We start from the raw sequence: 11133 nt of genomic DNA on the forward strand, positions 1-11133 counted from the left end.
TTGCTATTTTGGAAATTTAAGGATATGGATCCCATGATACATTGCAAAATTAGAGTGAACTCATGCAGTCTTAATACTATCAAACCCATGCTGCAGCATGAATGCAAACTAAATACGTGTTTGCAAAAGCAGGTTTTAATCGAAACAATGAAAAAGTAGCTAAATATCACGGGTGGCACAAAAGCTCCATTGGGAAAATACGATGGAATTAGAAGAAGAAAAAGAGTTGGCTTTTATATCCCGCTGTTCGCTGTCCGAAGGTGTCTCAAAGTGGCTTACAATCCCAGGTGTGGGGGAGGTGGGGGGGCTGAGTGAGCTCTGACAGGACTGCTCTATCACAACAGCTCTAGTAGGACTGTAACTAGCCCAAGGTCACCGAGCTGGCTGCATATGGAGGAGTGGGGAATCAAACCAGGCCCTCCAGATTAGAGGTCGCCACTCTTAACCACTACATCAAAAAAAGCACCTATGAGGGATGGCCGTATAAAAGTGAGATCCCCCAGAATGACAACTGAACTCCAGATTAGAGAGATCAGTTCTGCCTCCCCACCTTGATCTGGCAGCCCGATGCCCCCCATCCCCCACCGGTGGCCAAGGGGAAATGCACAAGTCTAGCCCAAATGCAATCTGTAAACATAACAGATGGTAAAGATCAGAGTCCCCAACGTGGTGGCCACAGATGCCATGACATTTGCCCACACCCTTCCAGCACCTGCCAAGTGCTTGTAGAAAATGGATGAGGCCAGATTTCCACACTCAAAGTCTCTGGATTTTCCCCAGCATGGAGCTGGCAACCTTAGGGATGGGGGAAAGGGGCCAATCCCTTTCACGTGGGGTTCACCTGCCTCCATCCTTAGGGAATCAGGCTTGAGGAGTGCAGTCTTTGCCATTTATCCCCAGCAATGGCCAATGAGGCAAACTCGGAGTCTTTATGCATAGTGTGTATCTGCCTGAAGAAAAGCCAGGCACGCTCAATGCTTTCCAGTCTGCTTCTTGTTCTCTGCTTGTTAAATAAACTTTGATTCAACTGAGAGTCTCCTTCATGTGAACATGGGGAACCAGAGCACAAGTAGGAAAAATTCTGACCCTCTCGCTGGAGAAACCAACTCATTTTCTTCCAGGATTGGCTGTCCAGGTTACCAGAAAACTTTTTCATATTTTATACTGATTGGCTCAGGGGGTTCTGATTGGCGGTGTGTAGATAGTGCATGAGGAGGGATCCCAGCCTCCAGGTGGGGCCTGAGGATCCCCCACAATTAGAGCTCATCTCCAGATTACAGAACTCAGTTCCCCTGGAGAAAATGGACACTCTGGAGCAGGGGTAGTCAAACTGCGGCCCTCCATATGTCCATGGACTACAATTCCCAGAAGCCCCTGCCAGCATTCGCTGGCAGGGGCTTCTGGGAATTGTAGTCCATGGACATCTGGAGGGCCACAGTTTGACTACCCCTGCTCTGGAGGATGGACTCTATGGCACGGTACCACACCGAGGTCCCTGTCCTCCCCAGGATCCATCCCCACATCCCCAGACTTGGCAGTCCTACATCACTTGTAGAGTAGAAATACATGTTCTGCACATGTTGGATCATACACTGTCAATGCACGTTTGCAGCTGGATTTTCCCGTGCAAATCAGGCAAATCTACTTCTAAAGTGCATTGAAGTACATTACCCAACGTGTATAGATTGTGTTTGCTTTCTCTCTCTCACTTCTCTTTCCCAGTGTATTGTTTTTAAATTTACCTCTCTTCTCTCCGGCACTTTGATTTCCTCTGTGTGGATTGGGGGGGGGGGGCGCTATGCCTCTCATAGCAGCCATCTTGCGGTTGCCCCCACCAGCCTGTGACAGAATCCCAAAAACACCGACAGAGGTGGGGGACCCTTGGCTGAGACGACTGGCAAAATGCAAGCCATTTGGACGAGAGTCGCCTCTGTATTTTGTCTTTCAGCCAACCGGCTTTTAGAACAGGCCCTAAGGGAAGCTGCAGCGTTCCATAAAGTATTTCGTCCCAAATCTGCACCGGCTAGAATCCATGGCAGGAGGAGGATTTATAAAAATTCTTTGTCATGTAAATTATGATAACCACAGTACAGATTGAATGCAAAATGTATTTTCATGCATTCATGAGCTTGAGGCAGAAATGGAGCTGAACTGTTAATCCACATAGTTTTTGCAAGGTGGGAGGAATGCACTTAGAATTTAGCACGTTCCCTTCATTTTTTCCCCCTGATAACATTATAGGGAAGCGGAAAGCATTCCGTCTCATTCAAAAAAAAATCTAGATTTGCCTATCTACCCCATTGTTCTAATACCCCTTGCTGTGAGAGGCAAGTTGATAACACCCGCAGTAACCTAAAGATGAAGAGAGCTCTGACAGCTGTTAGATTTATTTTCGGCCCCGCTTAAGAGCCCGCGATAAAAGAGAGCAAATAGGAATCAAAGAGGAGAAAGTAATAAAAGATCTTCATGAAAGATAAAGATGATTGTTTTGCATGAAAAATGATTGTCTGGCCAAACTAGACTTAGCTTGAGATAATTATTGGGCTAGAATTACTAGGAATGAGTTTGGATATACCAGAGGGAGCTTGGGCTAAACTGGTCCATCCAAGAAAGACACAGGAAATACTTAGGGCTATTCTGCACCCAGAAAATGTAGTGAAAGGGTTACCTCTTGCAGGCACTTTTTTTTTTCTTTTTTACGTTTTACACGATTATCAGCATCCAGTGTTCCAGCAGCAAACTGGCAGCTACATCCTCCATTTTAAAACACGACCTGGGGAATCCACAGTGTCATAGTGCCCACCCTCCAAACACTCATTTTCTCCAGGGCCTTGATCTCTGTCATCTGGAGATGTTACAATTCTAAAGGGACCGAGGGGCTTAACCGGTGAGAGCCAGCTTGATGTAATGGGTAAGAGCGGCAGCCTCCAGTCTGGAGAAATAGGTTTGATTCCCCATTCCTCCAAAAGCAGCCGTCTGGATGACCTTGGACCGTTCCAGTTCTCTCAGGGCTCTCTCAGCCTCACCTACATCACAGCGTGTCTGTTATGGAGAGAGGGGTAGGTGATTGTAAGCCAGTTTGAGACTAATTTGGGTAGTCAAAAGTGGGGTACAAAAACCCAGCTCTTCTTCCTTGGCTGAAAACCCACCTTTTGATAGTGAATGGCTGTCTCCTGCTGGGGTTTGGTGGTGTTAGGTGGATTCAGGGCTCTGTGCCACCCATCTCTCTGTTCACACCAAGCAGAGGGGCTTAGCTGCTGGGCTCTTTGGCTTACAACCCACATTTTAGACCCTCCCACCTCTCCTGAATGCAAACCAACCTCCTGTGTCATGAGGGTGAAAGTGGGTGCAAGGATTGGTCATCGTGGGGAGAAGATGTCCTCCACCTCCCACATATGATAAGTCCCCATCCTCGGGCACAAACCCATCCCAACACCCCTAGCAGACCATCACCCTCTTACAGCCTCTTTTCCCTGATCGGTTCCTGGGGCTCTCCTCATAGGACAAATAATGGTTAGCACTAGCCACAGACCAGCTGTTGATAACACTCTTTGGAGAAGTCTCTGTCAGCAGTGATTCAAGGGGGGGGGGGAGCATCCACCTCTTCCCCATAACTCTCTGTTGCTGTTCTTGCCTCTATAGTAGAGGTTCTCAGGGACTCCATTGGAAATGATGGAGGACCTTCTTTGGAAGGCCATGACTAGGACCCTGTAAATCCAATCCTCATTAAACTTGGAAGGCAAATAGAGGAGAGTCAGCAGAAGAGCCTCAGTCAAATTGATGACTACAGCTTTCATAGGATCCATTCTGTACACTCCTGAACCACCACGTGTCATTTCTCCAGAACGCACTTTCCCAGTGGGCACCTTCTTTGGGGGGGCTGTAACTCAGACCCCATAAATCCAATCTTCACCAAACGTGGACATCACATAGGGGAAAGTCAGCTGGAGATCCCTTGTGAGTTTAATGTTTCTAGCACACGAAGGGGCCTTCTACTCCATCATAAATCTCATGAACTGAGCTATCTAGCATCAAATAGTTTGTGATGGTCCTTGGTTCACAAACGAGGCATTCCATGAACCACAAACTGAATCAAACTGCATGTTCTCAGTTTGTGCCCATCCTTACCTATGGGTTTCCTCAACAGCACTCCCAGAATAAAGTTTAATTGTTGGTCCTGAAGATGCCACTGGACTCTAGCTTTGTTCTGTTGCTTCAGACCAACCTGGCTACCCACCTGAACCAACACCCACAAAGTAATATATGTTCTCAGTTGACGAGTTCCTCATAAAACCCATAATAGTTTGAATGATACATTTTTCATTCTAAAAAGACCAGTTCTCTTCCATTTGCTCTTATAAATAAGCCAGCCTTTGAACATGTCTGTGTTTGGACAGCTTGTCTTTCATTCCAGTACCTTTCAGAGTCCTGCAATTTTCTTGTCTCGCTCGATTTTAAAGAGTCATTTTTCCTCTTTCTGCTTCATTTTATTATGTGCTCTGGCCTCATTTATTTCCTTATTAGGCTTGCACTGGGCAGAACTTCTCCAAGGCTTTTTCACAAACTGCTTTTTACATTCTCTTATGCCACTGGTCTAAAACCTGCACTTGAGGGCCAGTCCAGATCATCTCCTTCATTTGCCACGAAGGATAGAGGCTGGCAACTAATTTATAGATCCACTACATTTCATGACATTTCCGCCAGGACTGCTGAATGCCTAGGCTGCACTTAAAAAGCCCAAAAGGAAAATGACAACCCAACCAGATGAGACAAGTTAGGAACCTAAAGGTTGAGCTGCTACAAAATTTGGTTTGTTTAAAATGCAAATATTTGTTGGAATTACGTGCACATAACAAAAATTAAAAACATTGATAAAATCTCAGTTACATATACTGTGCAATGCAGTAAATACAGAATCAAAAATAACACATGGAACATAAGAGGAACAAAAACCAGAAATGTTTTCCCTAAGGGGTCTTTCTCAGTGGCCAAATAAGTTTATTCACAGTGCGTTTTCAAGTGTTAAGCAAGAGAAGAGTGCTCTTTGCCATTTTAACTTTGAACAACACTGGGGACAACACTGAGAATGGGGAGTCTCTGAACAATATTTCACAATATGGGCTTCATGTTAGACATCTGTATATGCAATGCATATCATTAGGAGCATTAGGAGCAAGTAGGAACAGGATTTTGAGGAGCATTGTGGACCAGGGAAAGGTGGTCAAATTCCACTAAGGATTGCTTCGGATGCAGACTGACTGTGTGTTGTATCACTATAATACATGGTCATTCATTTTGTCAAAGAGATTGGCTCTAGGCATGACTGTAAAGAGTCATAACAATGCCCATTGTAAATTAATTAGCCCTCCCATGAGGGGCATATTTTTGCCTGGCCATGGAGACTTATGGATCCAATTGGACTCTGGAATGCTCTGTGGGTCCTGATGCCTGCAGGTGAATTGCTGATGGCCTTAGTGGAGGATTGGGAGTCCTGCCTTTTAGTGGCCACAGACAAGATCACCGCTAGACGTTCTCTCCACCGTCAACTGAAACAGGCCCCTTGGTATACCGGAGAGCTTTGGGAGAGGAAAAGGGAAGTGAGATGACTAGAGTGAGTATGGTGGAAAACTCATGACGAAGCAGCAAGAACATCTTATGGCACATTGATGAGGGAGTATGAGATGGCAGTGAAAGTGTCGAAATGGGATTTTTTTGCTGTGGAAATTGTGTCCACGAACTCTCGCCCAGCATAATTGTTTAGGGTAGTTCGGACAGTTACCACCCTTGAAGAGGGGCGCCAAAATATTAGTAAATTAGCTGTGAAGCATTATCTAGCTTTTTCGTGGATAAAGTCTTGTCGCTCCACCATGATTTTCCTGCCACCATTGATACAGATAGGGAACTTGAGGCCTGTTGGATGCCTTTGGAAGTGTTTGATGGCTTCAGGTGGCTATCTATAAGCAACGTGGATAAATTGCTGAGGGACACCACTTACCCCTTGGATCCCTGCCTGTCTTGCCTAATCAAAGGGGGTGGCCAGCGGATAGGAGGCCAGCTCCAGGGTATTATTAACCTCTCCCTGTCTAATGGGGAGTTAATGGAGGGGCTGAAGGAGGCAGTGCTTCACTCTCACCTCAAGAAACCATTGCTGGATCCAAGGGACCTGGCCAGCTACTGTCCGCTCTTGCATTTGGCGTTTCTGGGTAAGGTGGTTGAAAGGGCTGCCATGGACCACTCTGGGCAAACTGGAGGAAATTTCAGCACTCGAACCATACCAGTCTGGCTTCCACCCTGGCCACAGGGTTGAGACAGTACTGGTCGCCCTGTTGGATGATCTCTGTGGCAAGCTCAATCGGGATGGTTCCACCATCCTCATGATGTTAGATCTGTTGGCCGCATTTGATGTGGTTGATCATGAGTTGTTTGTGCACTGCCTCACCGGGGTGGGGATATGGGGTACAGCCCTCAGTGGCTGTGCTCCTTTCTCTGAAACTGGACCCAGAGGGTGGCAGTGGGGGATGAGTTATTGCACCCTCGTTGACTCCCTTGTGGGGTCCCGTAGGGGGCGGTGCTCTCCCCATTTTGTTTTTATGCACCCTCTGGCCCAACTGGTATGGAGTTTTGGGCTGAGTTGTCATCAATATGTGGATGATACCCAGCTCTATCCCCTCATGGATGGATGGATGGGATCCCCCCAGATCCATTAATCAGATATTTGGAAGCCATAGCTGGATTGTTGGAGCAGAGTCACCTGAAACTCAACCTACCAAGATGGAGGTCCTGTGGTTGGGTAGGAAGGAAGCAGGTCAGGAAGTACTTTTGCCCATCCTGGCCAAGATTCAACTGACCACCACACCCCAGGCCAGGAATTTGGGAGTGATTCTAGACATCTCACTATCTATGGAGGCACTAAGGTAGCCCACCAGGCATTTTACTACCTTCACCAGACAAAGCTACTAGCACCCTGCCTGTCTCTCGAGCACCTGACCACAATGATCTATGTGACGGTCACCTCCAGAATTGACTTCTGTAACTTGCTCTACATGAGCCTGCCCTTCTCCCTGACCTAGAAATTGCAACTGGTGCAGAATGCGGCTGAGAGGGTCCTCGCTGAAACACCTTGGAGGGCCCATATTCAGCCAGCGCTGAGACAGCTGCATTGGTTGCCAGTTACAGACCAGATCCAATTCAAGGTTTTGATTTTTACCTTTAAGGCCCTCTGCAGTCTAGGACCCACGTATCTGTGGGACCATCTATTGCCCTATGCCCCCTGAAGGGATTTGTACTCTGCAGGTAGTAACTTGTTGGTGATTCCACCAGGAAAGTTTGGTGGGCCTCAACCACGGCTAGGGCATTTTTAGTCCTGGGCCTGAACTGGTGGAATGAGCTCCTGGATAAGCTGAGGGCCCTGTAGGAGCTTCTGGCATTCCACAGGGCCTGTAAGACAGAGCTCTTCCACCGGGTCTACAGGTGAGGCCAGCCCAGGAAGATCTGATACCCCCCTGGCAGATGAGAAGGAAAAATCTAGAACTGGAGAGCCCCCACTAGCTGACCATCACTGTGGGAGATGGATTGGCACTCGGGGTCCCCCTTGAGACCGGATGTGCACCCTATGTTGTCTTAAATCCCGACACTCTGTTTTCACAATCTGTCTTCTCCTTAGATAGTTCCTATTTCCAATTGAGTACTGACTCATGAGAAACCTGGTAGGTAATAACATGCTCAAGTATTTGTTGGCTTCAAAATCTCAAGTTTTTTAGGGACAGCATTTCCCATTCCCTGAATTTCAGAATTGCTGATGTCTCCACAAACCTAAACGGCATTCACCGCATGGATCGTGGTAGAGTTTTCATGCTAGAACTATCACGTAGTCCAGTGGATCAAAGAACATTGCTTTGACTTTGGCCTGAAAACTTCCACAAGACCATCCTAAAAACATAGACAGTCATTTTAACCGACTCCCACGCCATAGTTGAAGATATATGGCTCCTCATCAAAAGGGCTTCTTCATTCAGCGTTTTCTGCATATAAATACATATGCATTCATAGAAACCCTATAGCAACCAGCTCTTCCACATGCGGAAAATTGATGTTTCAGGTCTTCCTGTGAGGAATAATTTACCGTGTTCTATGGCCTTTGAAAAACTCTGGATTCCCTCTGCAGCATTGCCATGGTAACTGAGATAAGGCCCAAAACTTCATTCAAACAGGATTGGGGCTCTGCATCTTGGCCTTGGTTTTCCATCAGTTTCCTACCTGCATTCTTTCCGTTATTTCATATCCGACAGAACTACAGGGCTGCCAGCTTTATGTCCCACACCATGTGGCTCATTGACCCAAACGTACCCTTTAATTATAACCCTGTTTTATTAGTGAGGGGGGAAAAAGAGAAGCAAACATTGCCAAGGTTTGGAAATTACCACTATATTTTGAATATACTTCCTGCTAGCAAGCTCATCTCCGAACCAGGAAGAGTAATGTTGCCTTGCTCTAGTTCTTCTGCTTGCGAAGGTGAACAACATAAATAAGAAAACAAATGGGGAAAGATGCATATTATAGCGTTGGCTGCTTTGCTGAAAAGCAGGATTATGAGGGATTTGGTGTGAGCTGCTTTAGTCCTTGGAGAGAAATTAGTGAGACAGAAATTCCACATTTCCTCCCTGATTATTTTATGAAGTTGTATTACTCATAAAGAGGGAAGAAGGAGTCTGTGGGTGGGGTGCAAAAAGAGTAACTGGTTTTTTTAAAAAAAACTTGTTTAAATGTAAGTTAAGTGTATCCAACCATACACCTGAAAAAAATCCCTCCTTTTTTCACTATATTCTATTTTAATATTCTATTCTGAATCTTTATGACAGCCTTCAGGTGTCTTGGTAGTCCTCTTTCCCCCCCCCCAAAAAAAAAAACCTGCCTTGGTTGGGAATCCCACACTACATTTCTGAAGAAGTTTGCTGGATCACTTCCCAGCATATTGTTTTTGTCATTGTCATTGTCATTTTGATTTATTCCCCACCACTCCCAAATCGGCTCATGGCAGGTTACAAAGTCTTATAAAAGCCCCATATAAAAAAGGGGGCCCTTTCTGGGAGCTTTCCAACATGCTGACATCACTCAGATGGGATGCGGAGATGTCGGAGGTTGTTGCTCTGGCTTTTGTTCAAAACTCTATGGTAGAATTTGCTTCAAACCATAGAGCAGGGGTAGTCAAACTGCGGCCCTCCAGATGTCCATGGACGAATGTTGGCAGGGGGCTCCTGGGAATTGTAGTCCATGGACATCTGGAGGGCTGCAGTTTGACTACCCCTGCCATAGAGTTTTGCCCCCCAACTGGAATTTCATCCCTCCTCAACCTAGCATACTGACATTACTTTCGGGTGATGTCAGCGTGTGTTAAAAACCACATTGTTCCAGGTTGGGGTGCATTTAAGGAGAGGGAGGTGCATTCAGAAAACAGGAGACCCCTGCCTAGACCACTAGACGTGGCAACATTAAGTGTGAGAAAGTTTAAGCTTTTCCTTCTCCAATGTTTTCATTTAAAAAGTCAGTCCTAGTTGGTTTTGCTCCCTGCCTTGGCAGAAAGCACAGGGATCTTGAGTGGGGGGCTGGATAAGAACAGCACAGGATAAATCTCCCTTTTGTGAGGGAGGAAAGATGGGGCAAAGGAACATAGTTTGCTTCTGCCTGCCTGTTGTACACCTCATTGATAAAGCAATCTCGGAGACCGCATGTACAACACAAAATTGCCAAAAGTAAACATGAAAGAACTGTGATATGGGCAAGCGGGGCAGAGTCCTGGGCTTCATTGCAAATTTTGGCACCATCTGCTTTAGAGATTTAGCATATGACTGATTATACATGGCAGTGGTTGTGTCAGACCGCTGCTGGTTTCTAGCGGTTGGGGTAGTATGCTCCACCACTTCTGAGAATGCAGAGGGGAAGGAATCCCATGGCATATGTGGGCTGCCCTGATGTTGAGTGTGTACAATAGGGCTGGCCCAGCTTAGCCTCTGATGGCAACCATGGCACCACAGGGAATGTGGAGGAATCCGCATTCTGTTACTGTGGGCCATCTGAGGGCCTGAGTCGGGTCCGGGTTGGGAGGGGGCCAGAATGGGATTTGCCCCACTGCCCTGCTGCCGCCAGCCCAGACTTCCCACCCATGCACAATCGTTCATTGGGACCATCTGTATGTTAAAAGAGCATTCCTAGATGATGGCCCTGAGTCCTAACAGGGTCCATTTGCCTAGTGGGATGTCACCCAGACATGCCAGCTGGAAGATCTTTATGCTTTATATTTAGCTGCAGCTAAGCAAAAAACAGCCATGGGGGGTGGGGACTAAGTATCCATAGCTCCTATGCTGAGAACAATATAGGTACCTAAGGTTATATGTATTATTAATTAATTAATTACATTTGTATCTTGCCCTCCAAGAACAGCTCAGGGCGGGGAACATCATAGTCAAATACAAAATACAAATTACAGTCCATACTTAAAATTATTCTCTTTAACATTTATAACCTACATTGTAACCAATTATGAAAAACATTTAAAACCATAATTAGTAGCTGTCTGGTTTTTAATTCTGGCTCACTCCAGATGTTCTCATTGGGCATTCTTGATGTGGGCTTTAGAAGGGGCTGTTTGTATGACTTAAATTCCATGGCTCCCAAATCCTCATTCCATCTATGGGACCACCCTGATGTCTCCACAGTAGTCTTGGAGCCCCTGATGTATTAGGGGGTCATTGGGTTAGCACTCTGCCCCTAGGTTTGTTCTGGGCAGAACATTCCCAGACCTATGGCATCTGCTTGCATCAGGCTCGGTTCTATCTGGACCCTTAAGTTATAACCTAACCAATTTAAAAACTAACAACAATTCTTCTAAAAACCTTGCATGAAATGCAGCCTTGTGAAGCTGTTCCTTCTGCTCTGCTGTGGGGGAAAGTTTGCACGGCAAAATGAGTTTTCTTAATTCAGAGAGAACGATCTGACCCAAGCCAATTTCCAAGGACTGAATTGTCAATTAGAAGGTGGCGATCCTGCCACTGTCGTAGAGAGTTAAAATGGTTGAAGTGTCAGGCAGGAATCTGGAACGAAATCTTAGACAGGGTGTTTGCACCCCTTCTCAATGAA

Source organism: Paroedura picta, chromosome 10 (assembly GCF_049243985.1).
Source record: "Paroedura picta isolate Pp20150507F chromosome 10, Ppicta_v3.0, whole genome shotgun sequence".
Classification (NCBI taxonomy): Eukaryota; Metazoa; Chordata; class Lepidosauria; order Squamata; family Gekkonidae; genus Paroedura; species Paroedura picta.